This window comes from Schistocerca piceifrons, chromosome 9 (assembly GCF_021461385.2).
Source record: "Schistocerca piceifrons isolate TAMUIC-IGC-003096 chromosome 9, iqSchPice1.1, whole genome shotgun sequence".
NCBI lineage: Eukaryota > Metazoa > Arthropoda > Insecta > Orthoptera > Acrididae > Schistocerca > Schistocerca piceifrons.
The window spans coordinates 187,726,892-187,736,164 of record NC_060146.1 but is presented as its reverse complement, the minus strand read 5'-3'; the positions used below and the strand labels follow the sequence as shown (position 1 = coordinate 187,736,164).

General features: G+C 46.2%; 1 non-coding gene across 1 annotated transcript; it reads left to right on the top strand.

Annotated features, from left to right (window-relative positions):
- The first annotated feature begins 227 nt into the window (after positions 1–227).
- Positions 228–302, top strand: Trnas-cga. Its single transcript has one exon. It is a non-coding gene; the product is annotated as a tRNA-Ser (tRNA).
- The last annotated feature ends 8,971 nt before the right edge of the window (positions 303–9,273 follow it).

Here is a 9,273-nt window from a genome sequence, read left to right as displayed (position 1 = left end):
AGTTTGACGTCATTGGTCGGGAGGCCTCTTGCGGGGCAGGTCCGGTCGCCTTGGTACAGGTCTTATTAGATTCGACGCCACATTGGGCGACCTGAGCGTCGGATGGGGATGGAATGATGATGAAGACAACAAGTTCTGCAAGGTTCGCAGGAGAGCTTCTGTAAAGTTTGGAAGGTAGGAGACGAGGTACTGGCAGAAGTAAAGCTGTGAGTACTGGACGTGAGTCGTGCTTCGGTAGCTCAGTTGGTAGAGCACTTGCCCGCGAAAGGCAAAGGTCCCGAGTTCGAGTCTCGGTCGGGCACACAGTTTTAATCTGCCAGGAAGTTTCATATCAGCGCACACTCCGCTGCAGAGTGAAAATCTCATTCTGGAAACATCCCCCAGGCTGTGGCGAAGCCATGTCTCCGCAATATCCTTTCCTTCAGGAGTGCTAGTTCTGCAAGGTTCGCAGGAGAGCTTCTGTAAAGTTTGGAAGGTAGGAGACGAGGTACTGGCAGAAGTAAAGCTGTGAGTACTGGACGTGAGTCGTGCTTCGGTAGCTCAGTTGGTAGAGCACTTGCCCGCGAAAGGCAACGGTCCGGAGTTCGAGTCTCGGTCGGGCACACAGTTTTAATCTGCCAGGAAGTTTCATATCAGCGCACACTCCGCTGCAGAGTGAAAATCTCATTCTGGAAACATCCCCCAGGCTGTGGCTAAGCCATGTCTCCGCAATATCCGTTCTTTCAGGAGTGCTAGTTCTGCAAGGTTCGCAGGAGAGCTTCTGTAAAGTTTGGAAGGTAGGAGACGAGGTACTGGCAGAAGTAAAGCTGTGAGTACTGGACGTGAGTCGTGCTTCGGTAGCTCAGTTGGTAGAGCACTTGCCCGCGAAAGGCAACGGTCCCGAGTTCGAGTCTCGGTCGGGCACACAGTTTTAATCTGCCAGGAAGTTTCATATCAGCGCACACTCCGCTGCAGAGTGAAAATCTCATTCTGGAAACATCCCCCAGGCTGTGGCTAAGCCATGTCTCCGCAATATCCTTTCTTTCAGGAGTGCTAGTTCTGCAAGGTTCGCAGGAGAGCTTCTGTAAAGTTTGGAAGGTAGGAGACGAGGTACTGGCAGAAGTAAAGCTGTGAGTACTGGACGTGAGTCGTGCTTCGGTAGCTCAGTCGGTAGAGCACTTGCCCGCGAAAGGCAAAGGTCCCGAGTTCGAGTCTCGGTCGGGCACACAGTTTTAATCTGCCAGGAAGTTTCATATCAGCGCACACTCCGCTGCAGAGTGAAAATCTCATTCTGGAAACATCCCCCAGGCTGTGGCTAAGCCATGTCTCCGCAATATCCTTTCTTTCAGGAGTGCTAGTTCTGCAAGGTTCGCAGGAGAGCTTCTGTAAAGTTTGGAAGGTAGGAGACGAGGTACTGGCAGAAGTAAAGCTGTGAGTACTGGACGTGAGTCGTGCTTCGGTAGCTCAGTTGGTAGAGCACTTGCCCGCGAAAGGCAACGGTCCCGAGTTCGAGTCTCGGTCGGGCACACAGTTTTAATCTGCCAGGAAGTTTCATATCAGCGCACACTCCGCTGCAGAGTGAAAATCTCATTCTGGGAACAATACACCCAGTCCCTGAGCGGAGAAAATCTCCGACTCAACTGGGAATTGAACCGGGGACCGTAGGACGGCCATCCGTCACGCTGACCGCTTTTATTTTTTTTTTATTTTTTTTTTAAATTGTACTATGTGTTTTGTTTCGTAATCTCATTTTGTTCGTTTTCGTTCGTTGCATTTGCTCGTGGCGAACGTCGCAAGACACCCATTTCAGTTCATCGTTGATCCATTAACTCAGGTTTTTATTACAGAGGGCAGCTAACCCTCTGACCGAACACGCTGAGTTACCGTGCCGGCTATCACTCAGCTAATGGGGCGGATATGAGGGAATGACTTCCATGGTACTAGAGCGAGCTGTAGAAGCCACAAACTGTCCGGCAAGTCATGGAAGACGTAGGTTGCAAGTGCTACTCTGAGATGAAGAGATTATCACAGGAGAGGAATTCGTGGCGGACCGCAACAATCCAACCAGAAGACTGACGACAAAAAAAAAGTCTGTAAAAGGTTCGAAACTGGACGCGCAAGTTTTGTATGACGCCACACGCGAAACCGTTGGTCAGTAACAGTGAAAGGGTCTAACCCGCCAGAATATGTATAAGATCCGTAACGACTCACATCACTTTATTACTAGTATATTACAGTCAAGTTAGCATTACTCTTTTACAGGATTTATGAACAAAATCCCGTGAGTAATAGATTTTAAGCGAGCAGGGTGTTGATGTCGTCTACAAAACTACATTAGAGTATAGAGTCGAAGGCAATTGTGATGATTTTCAAGCACGTAAATATATTCTCGCCAGTCGAAATATAGCTTATAGTTTGCAAATCTGTGTTATTAACAGTTCAGAGATCCAATAGAAGAAACAGAACCTTCTGTCACTTGTATCACGACTCACAAAATCAACCAGCAGCTCCACACAGCTCTCTACAACGAGATGCGAACGGATTAGTCAATGTCTGCCAAAATAAATTTTGCTATTTGAACCGTTTACCTTTGAGGAAATATCCGTGTGACAGATAACCAAGTTTGGAGCGAACCTACTTCTAAAATGTGAATGATTTCTGATATAACACATGACAACACTTACCTGGAGCAGTCTTAATGCAGAAATACGTTGTAAAATACTAGGACTGTGTATCAATTATTGCACTACATGATCAAAAGTATCCGGACACCTGGCTGAAAGTGACTTACAGGTTTGTGGCGCCCTCCATCGGTAATGTGCGAACTCAGAATGGTGTTGGCCCACCCTTAGCCTTGATGACAGCTTCCACTCTCGCAGGCATCCGTTCAATCAGGTGCTGGAAGGTTTCTTGTGGAATGGTAGCCCATTCTTCACGGAGTGCTGCACTGAGGAGAGGTATCGATGCCGGTGGGCGGGGCCTGGGACGAAGTCGGCGTTCCAAAACATCACAAAAGTGTTCTATAGGATTCAGGTCGCACTCTGTGCAAGCCAGTCCCTTACAGGGATGTTACTGTCGGGTAACCACTTCGCCAAAGGCCGTGCATTATTAACAGCTGCTCTATCGTGTTGAAAGATGCAATCGCCATCCCCGAAAGGCTCTTCAACAGAGGGAAGCAAGATGGTGCTTAAAACATCATAGTAGGTCCTGGGTTGTGAAAACAACAAGAGGTGCAAGCCCGTCCACGAAAAACGCCACCACACCATAACACCGCCGCCTCCAAATTTTAATGTTGCCCTTCGCCATAACCACACACTGCCATTGGATCGCCGGCTGCCGTGATTCGTCACTCCACACATCGTTTTTCCACTGTTCAGTGGGCCAACGTTTACGCTCCTTACACCAAGTGAGCCGTCATTTGGTATTTACCGGCTTGATGTGCGGCTTATGAGTAGACCCTGAAATCCCAGATTTCTCACTTCCCCCCTTACTGTAATAGTACTTGCAGTGGATCCTGATGGAGTTTGGAATTCCTGTGTGATAGTCTGGAAAGATGCCTACCTACTGCACATTACGACTCTATTCAACTGTCGGTGGTTTCTCTCAGTGAACAGAAAAGGTCGGCCTGTACGCTTTTGAGTTGTACCTGTCTGTTCACATTTCCACTTCACTATCACATCGCAAACATTGGACCCAGGGATATTTAGAAGTGTGGAAATATCGCGTAGAGGCGTGTGGCACAACTGACACCCAATCACCTGGACACTTTCGAAGTCTGCGAGTTCCGCGGAGGGCTCCGTTTTGCTCTCTCACGATATCTAAAGACTACTGAGATCGCTGATATGGATTACCTGTCAGTAGGTGGCACCAAAATGCACCTAACACGAAAAACATATATTTTTGGGGGTATCCGGATACTTTTGATCAAATAGTATATTTTAAAATGGTCTCAAAGCAGAGTGGATTAGAACACTAGTCATTATTTTCAACTAGCAGATTTTCGGTATAGTTTGTACCATCAGACACATTGTGTCTTTCTTTAACTTCATTAGTGATTTTACTGTTATCTTAGCATTTACTATTACTAACAAAATCAAACAGTCTTTTTTGTGAATCAGGCAACATTATTCACAGTCGGATGATGTTTAGGATCCTAGTAAAGGTTGCGTTACCAAGGTCTTGGAATAAACGAAGAAATTTCAGATCACAGGGATGGAGATATCGATTCATGCTTTCTTACATAGTCAATGGAATACTATTTTCCTAGGAAGAGCTGAACCGTAGAGCTCCAACCATCAAGGTGTTGACTGGTATTGCCCAAGCGTGGTTCACCATAAAAATTGCTCTACTATAATACCTCCTACTATATCCAAACAACTTAGAGCATCGCACAAACATTCCGAGCTGCAATAGGCTGGTTACCCGTCTAGCTGAGGCTCATTTCCAATAAAATTGCATATAATTTGGCCTTACTTTCGTACCATGGCGTTGACAGCATTTTGTTCGATAGCGACTGACTGATCGGCCGTTTATATCTTGGCGCGTTCACTACGTGCCCTTACCCCTATTACTTCGGTGTACTAACCTCCTCCTATACGCAGAGCGTCTTTCCTCACCCACGACCGACAGCCTCAGAAGACAGGTATTGTGAGCCGAACCCAATCATAATATCATATAATTTGAATGCGGCTGAAATAATAGGAACTTGCCAGTCTTGCTACTCTTCGGACGCAACAGCTTGTTGATACTTGGACACCAAGAAGTTGTAGAGCAAATTAAAGGAGTAAATTAGAACTGGGGATAGGAAGAAAATTGAATGTGGTTTTTTTTAATGGTTCTGAGCACTATGGGACTTAACATCTGTGGTCATCAGTCCCCTAGAACTTAGAACTACTTAAACCTAACTAACCTAAGGACATCACACACATCCATGCCCGAGGCAGGATTCGAACCTGCGACCGTAGCAGTCGCGCGGTTCCGGACTGAGCGCCTGAACCGCTAGACCACCGCGGCCGGCAAAATTGAATGTGGCCACATTTCGGGGGATGATCAAAAGCACACACGGGCCAAATCTAAACAGGCAATGCTGAGTGAAAATTAAAACCAAAATGTCAGAAATTAAAATTTACTGTAGCACCGTAGAGCACTTGCAGCATGGAATGAAGTACAGACTCGTAATCAGGCAGCAGCTATGGTGATTCCGCTGAACATCAACCCTGCCGATACTGCAGTACAGCAGATGCCTATGGGCCAATCACTGGGAACAGCCTGCAGGAAGCTTGACCGACTTAAGAACAGCTGGACTCGGATCATCGACCTCTGCTCTAGAGGATTCCAGGCTACACAAAAGCACGACGTTTCCGCAAAGTCAAAGCTCGGCTGTGGTGTTTTAACCCCTAGGTTCAGCACATCATCACTGGCGCAGGTGGGCTGTACTATGATGTACAGTCCACACCAGTCACCTCCGTTCCCACGCCATAAAGCAGTGACCGCCGCCTCACTGCATGAGTCTGGCGCTGTCAGCACCTGCTGCATACTCTGTGGTCCAGGATCAGCCACGAGATCCGTCCTACAACGCACTCCACCCTCCAGTTATGATTACATCGCCCAGCTACGCCTGACAGTCTCGCCTGCCTAGCCCTGGCTACCTCCTGGTCCGTAACCACCTGCTGTCTATTGTCTGTTGCAGTTGCACTGATCTTCGTTCATGTATGATAGTTAAAAAAAATGTTTTGGCTACAGATTGGCTTCCTACGTGATCTAAATCTCTCCCACGTCCAGCAGGTAGTCAGTCACCCTCACATAACCAATTCGACACGAGTTACATTGCTGTTCATCTACACATGACGACAAAAATGGACTGTACATGCTTTGGCAGTGTTTTTATTCCTATACATAACTTTCAGAAGCTGCTGATTTCACAACAGTTCTTTTGAACTTGATCGCCCAGCATTCATGCCGGTATGACATCCTCACAAAGATCACTATGGTTGCCACGGTGTGACGTGTATCAAAACTTTTTATACGGAGATTCTCTTCACAATCAAATGCTATGTCGTAGACAAGACTTCTCATATGACAACTGAAAATGTTGTCAAGTGGGGTCAGAGGTGGAGAACGAGTTGACTTTCAAACAGGGTATGCTCGTCCTAGCCACCTTTCAGAAACTGTCAAACGGATGTTAACGATGTAAATATGCGTGGCGAATTGAGAACCACTGTGTTTAAACCATATTCACGCATAGTGGTAATCTTATCAGGCATGCAGCCAGATTACATATACCAACGGACCAATTGGCCGCCATCTTCAAATGAATGCACTGATGGACAATTTCGCAGGAACTGAGTTTCCAACAGAATTGTTGTTGCTGTTGTGGTCTTCAGTCTTGAGACTGGTTTGATGCAGCTCTCCATACTTCTTTATCCTATGCAAGCTTTTTCATCTCGCGGTACTTACTGCAACCTACATCCTTCTGAATCTGCTTAGTTTATTCATCTCTTGGTCTCCCTCTATGATTTTTACCCTCCACGCTGCCCTCCAATGCTAAGATGTTGATCCCTTGATGCTTCAGAACATATCCTACCAACCGGTCCCTTCTTCTGGTAAAGTTGTGCCACAAACTCCTCTTCTCCCCAATCCTATTCAATACCTCCTCATTAGTTATGTGATCCACCCATCTAATCTTCAGCATTCTTCTGTAGCACCACATTTCGAAAGCTTCTATTCTCTTTTCGTCCAAACTATTTATCGTCCATGTTTCACTTCCATACATGGCTACACTCCATACAAATACTTTCAGAAACGACTTCCTGACACTTAAATCTATACTCGATGTTAACAAATTTCTCTTCTTCAGAAACGCTTTCCTTGCCATTGCCAGTCTACATTTTCTATCCTCTCTACTTCGACCATCATCAGTTATTTTGCTCCCCAAGTAGGTATGACATCCTCACAAAGATCACTACGGTTATTTTACTATTTTACTTCACTATTTATTTTACTTTACTATTTTAAGTGTCTCGTTTCCTAATCTAATTCCCTCAGGATTACCCGATTTAATTCGACTACACCAACAGAATTAGTGTATCTTTTATACACCTTGACCGATCAACCGAGTGTGTGCGATTAGCAGCCCTGCGAATAAGTAACACACTAATTAAAGGAATCCGCTGGTCGAACTGAAGACTATTTTTTAACTAGTATTCTGCTGATGACATGTTGTTTACCCTATTTCTTCCACCTGTGCGCTTCTAGTTCGCAGTGCTGCTGCTCGCACACGCATGGTGGGCTAGCCGCTGCCGATTCTTTTGAAAACTCGGTTCTGGCGAAACTGTTCATTAGCATACTCACCTAAAGGTGGTGACCATTTGGTTCACTGAAACATTGTGTGAAGATGACTACATAACCAACAGAATACACGAGGAGACCATCATCAGTCGAAAATCTACTAAATGACATATTCGTGCATCACGATTAGACTAGATCTACGTGAGGAGAATATCTCTCAAAAATAGGGCCGGTATTCACTGAACAGCTACTTGCGACCGCCAAACAAGCCGAAAATGAATGCCGCTTAGCGGTGTTGTAGACACGTGACGCAGTAAGGAAAGTATACAACCGGATCATAGACAAATGGAAAATAACTGGCCGTCGATATGGGCCGTAAATGGGGCAGTCTACTGACATCTGCGAGTCTGGCAAAGAACTGTTTCTCATGGATCGACGCCTGGGAACGAGCATCACAGAAACTGGGAAGCTGACCAGCTGTTCGTGTGCTACATATGTGAGTGTCTGTGAATGTGGTTTAAATACATTCTACCCACGGTGGCTGACAAGGTGTAGGTTCAAAAATGGTTCAAATGGCTCTGAGCACTATGGGACTTAACCTCTGAGGTGATCAGTCCCTTAGAACTTCGAACTACTTAAACCTAACTGACCTAAGGACATCACACACATTCATGCCCGAGGCAGGATTCGAACCTGCGACCATAGAGATCGCGCGGTTCGAGACTGTAGCGCCTAGAACCGCTCGGCCACTCCAGGCGGCCAAGGTGTTGGACACGAATGGGTTAACATACAGTGTCGAAGGTTGCCTGCTCTGTAAGCAAATCTTATGACTCAGTACAATGGCTGTGCACGCCAGGGTAAATCGGACGCACACTGTTCGGTATTGTTGATGACGGGCCTCTACAGCAGACGACTTCTAAATGTTTCCAAATATACCAAACTATTTAAGAAAGTGCTGGTTCTCTGGTCAGGCCCAGATTGACCCTTTGATTAAGGTCAACGATACGTCCTAACAACAGCAAAAAAAAAAGCGAATCACCGTGAAGGAATTATCCGAATGAGACGGAAATCGGTAGATGTGACGTACATGTACGGATTGATGTGCATGCAAACGACTACAATTTCAGAAAAATTATGTACGATTTATTTAAGAGAAAGAGCTCCACAAACTCATCAAGTCAATGACGTGTTGATGAACTTCAGGCCGTTATGCCAGCAATTATTCAAATCGGCACTGATTGATAATGTTAATGGATGTCCTTTTTAGAAATATCGTGCGAAATTCTGTTCCACTGGTGTGTTAGATCGCCAAAATCCCGAGATGGTTGGAAAACGCTGCTCATAATGCACCAAACGTTCTCCATAGGCCAGAGATCTCCTAACATTGCTGGGTAAAGCAGTGTATGGCGACCACGCAAACAATAGAAACACTCGCCTTCTGTGGAGTGGTATTATCTTGCTGAAATACACGCCCAGGATGTCTTGCCATCAAGGGGAACTAATCGCGATGTAAATATCAGCGACGTATCATTTTGCGGTAACGATACCACGGATGACCACCAAAGAGGTCTTGCTGTGATGACACCACAGGTCATCACTCCTGGTTTCTGGGCCACGATCAGGTTGGTATCCCTCTGTTGTCTGGAGCGTCTCCTGAACGTCTACGCTCCTCATCGGGGCTCAGTTCGATGTGGAACGTGTCACTTAGGATAATTCTACTCTAGTCGACGAGATTCCAGATCGAATGTGCCCTACTCCATTGCAAACGGACCAGTCAGTGCACAGCGGCCACTGCTAGTTGGCGGAAATGGGGGTGGTGATCACAACCCCCTTTCTCTGAGGCGCTATTAATGGTCCTTGCGGTTATCGAAGCACCAGTTACTCGTCAGATCGATGATAATTACGAAACTGGAGCTCTGAGTGCCTCAATGGGGATTTCTCGGTTTTCGAGTTCTGCCGTCTATTTCGACCGCTTCCTTCTTGACGCTGTGCTCGACTATGTTTCAG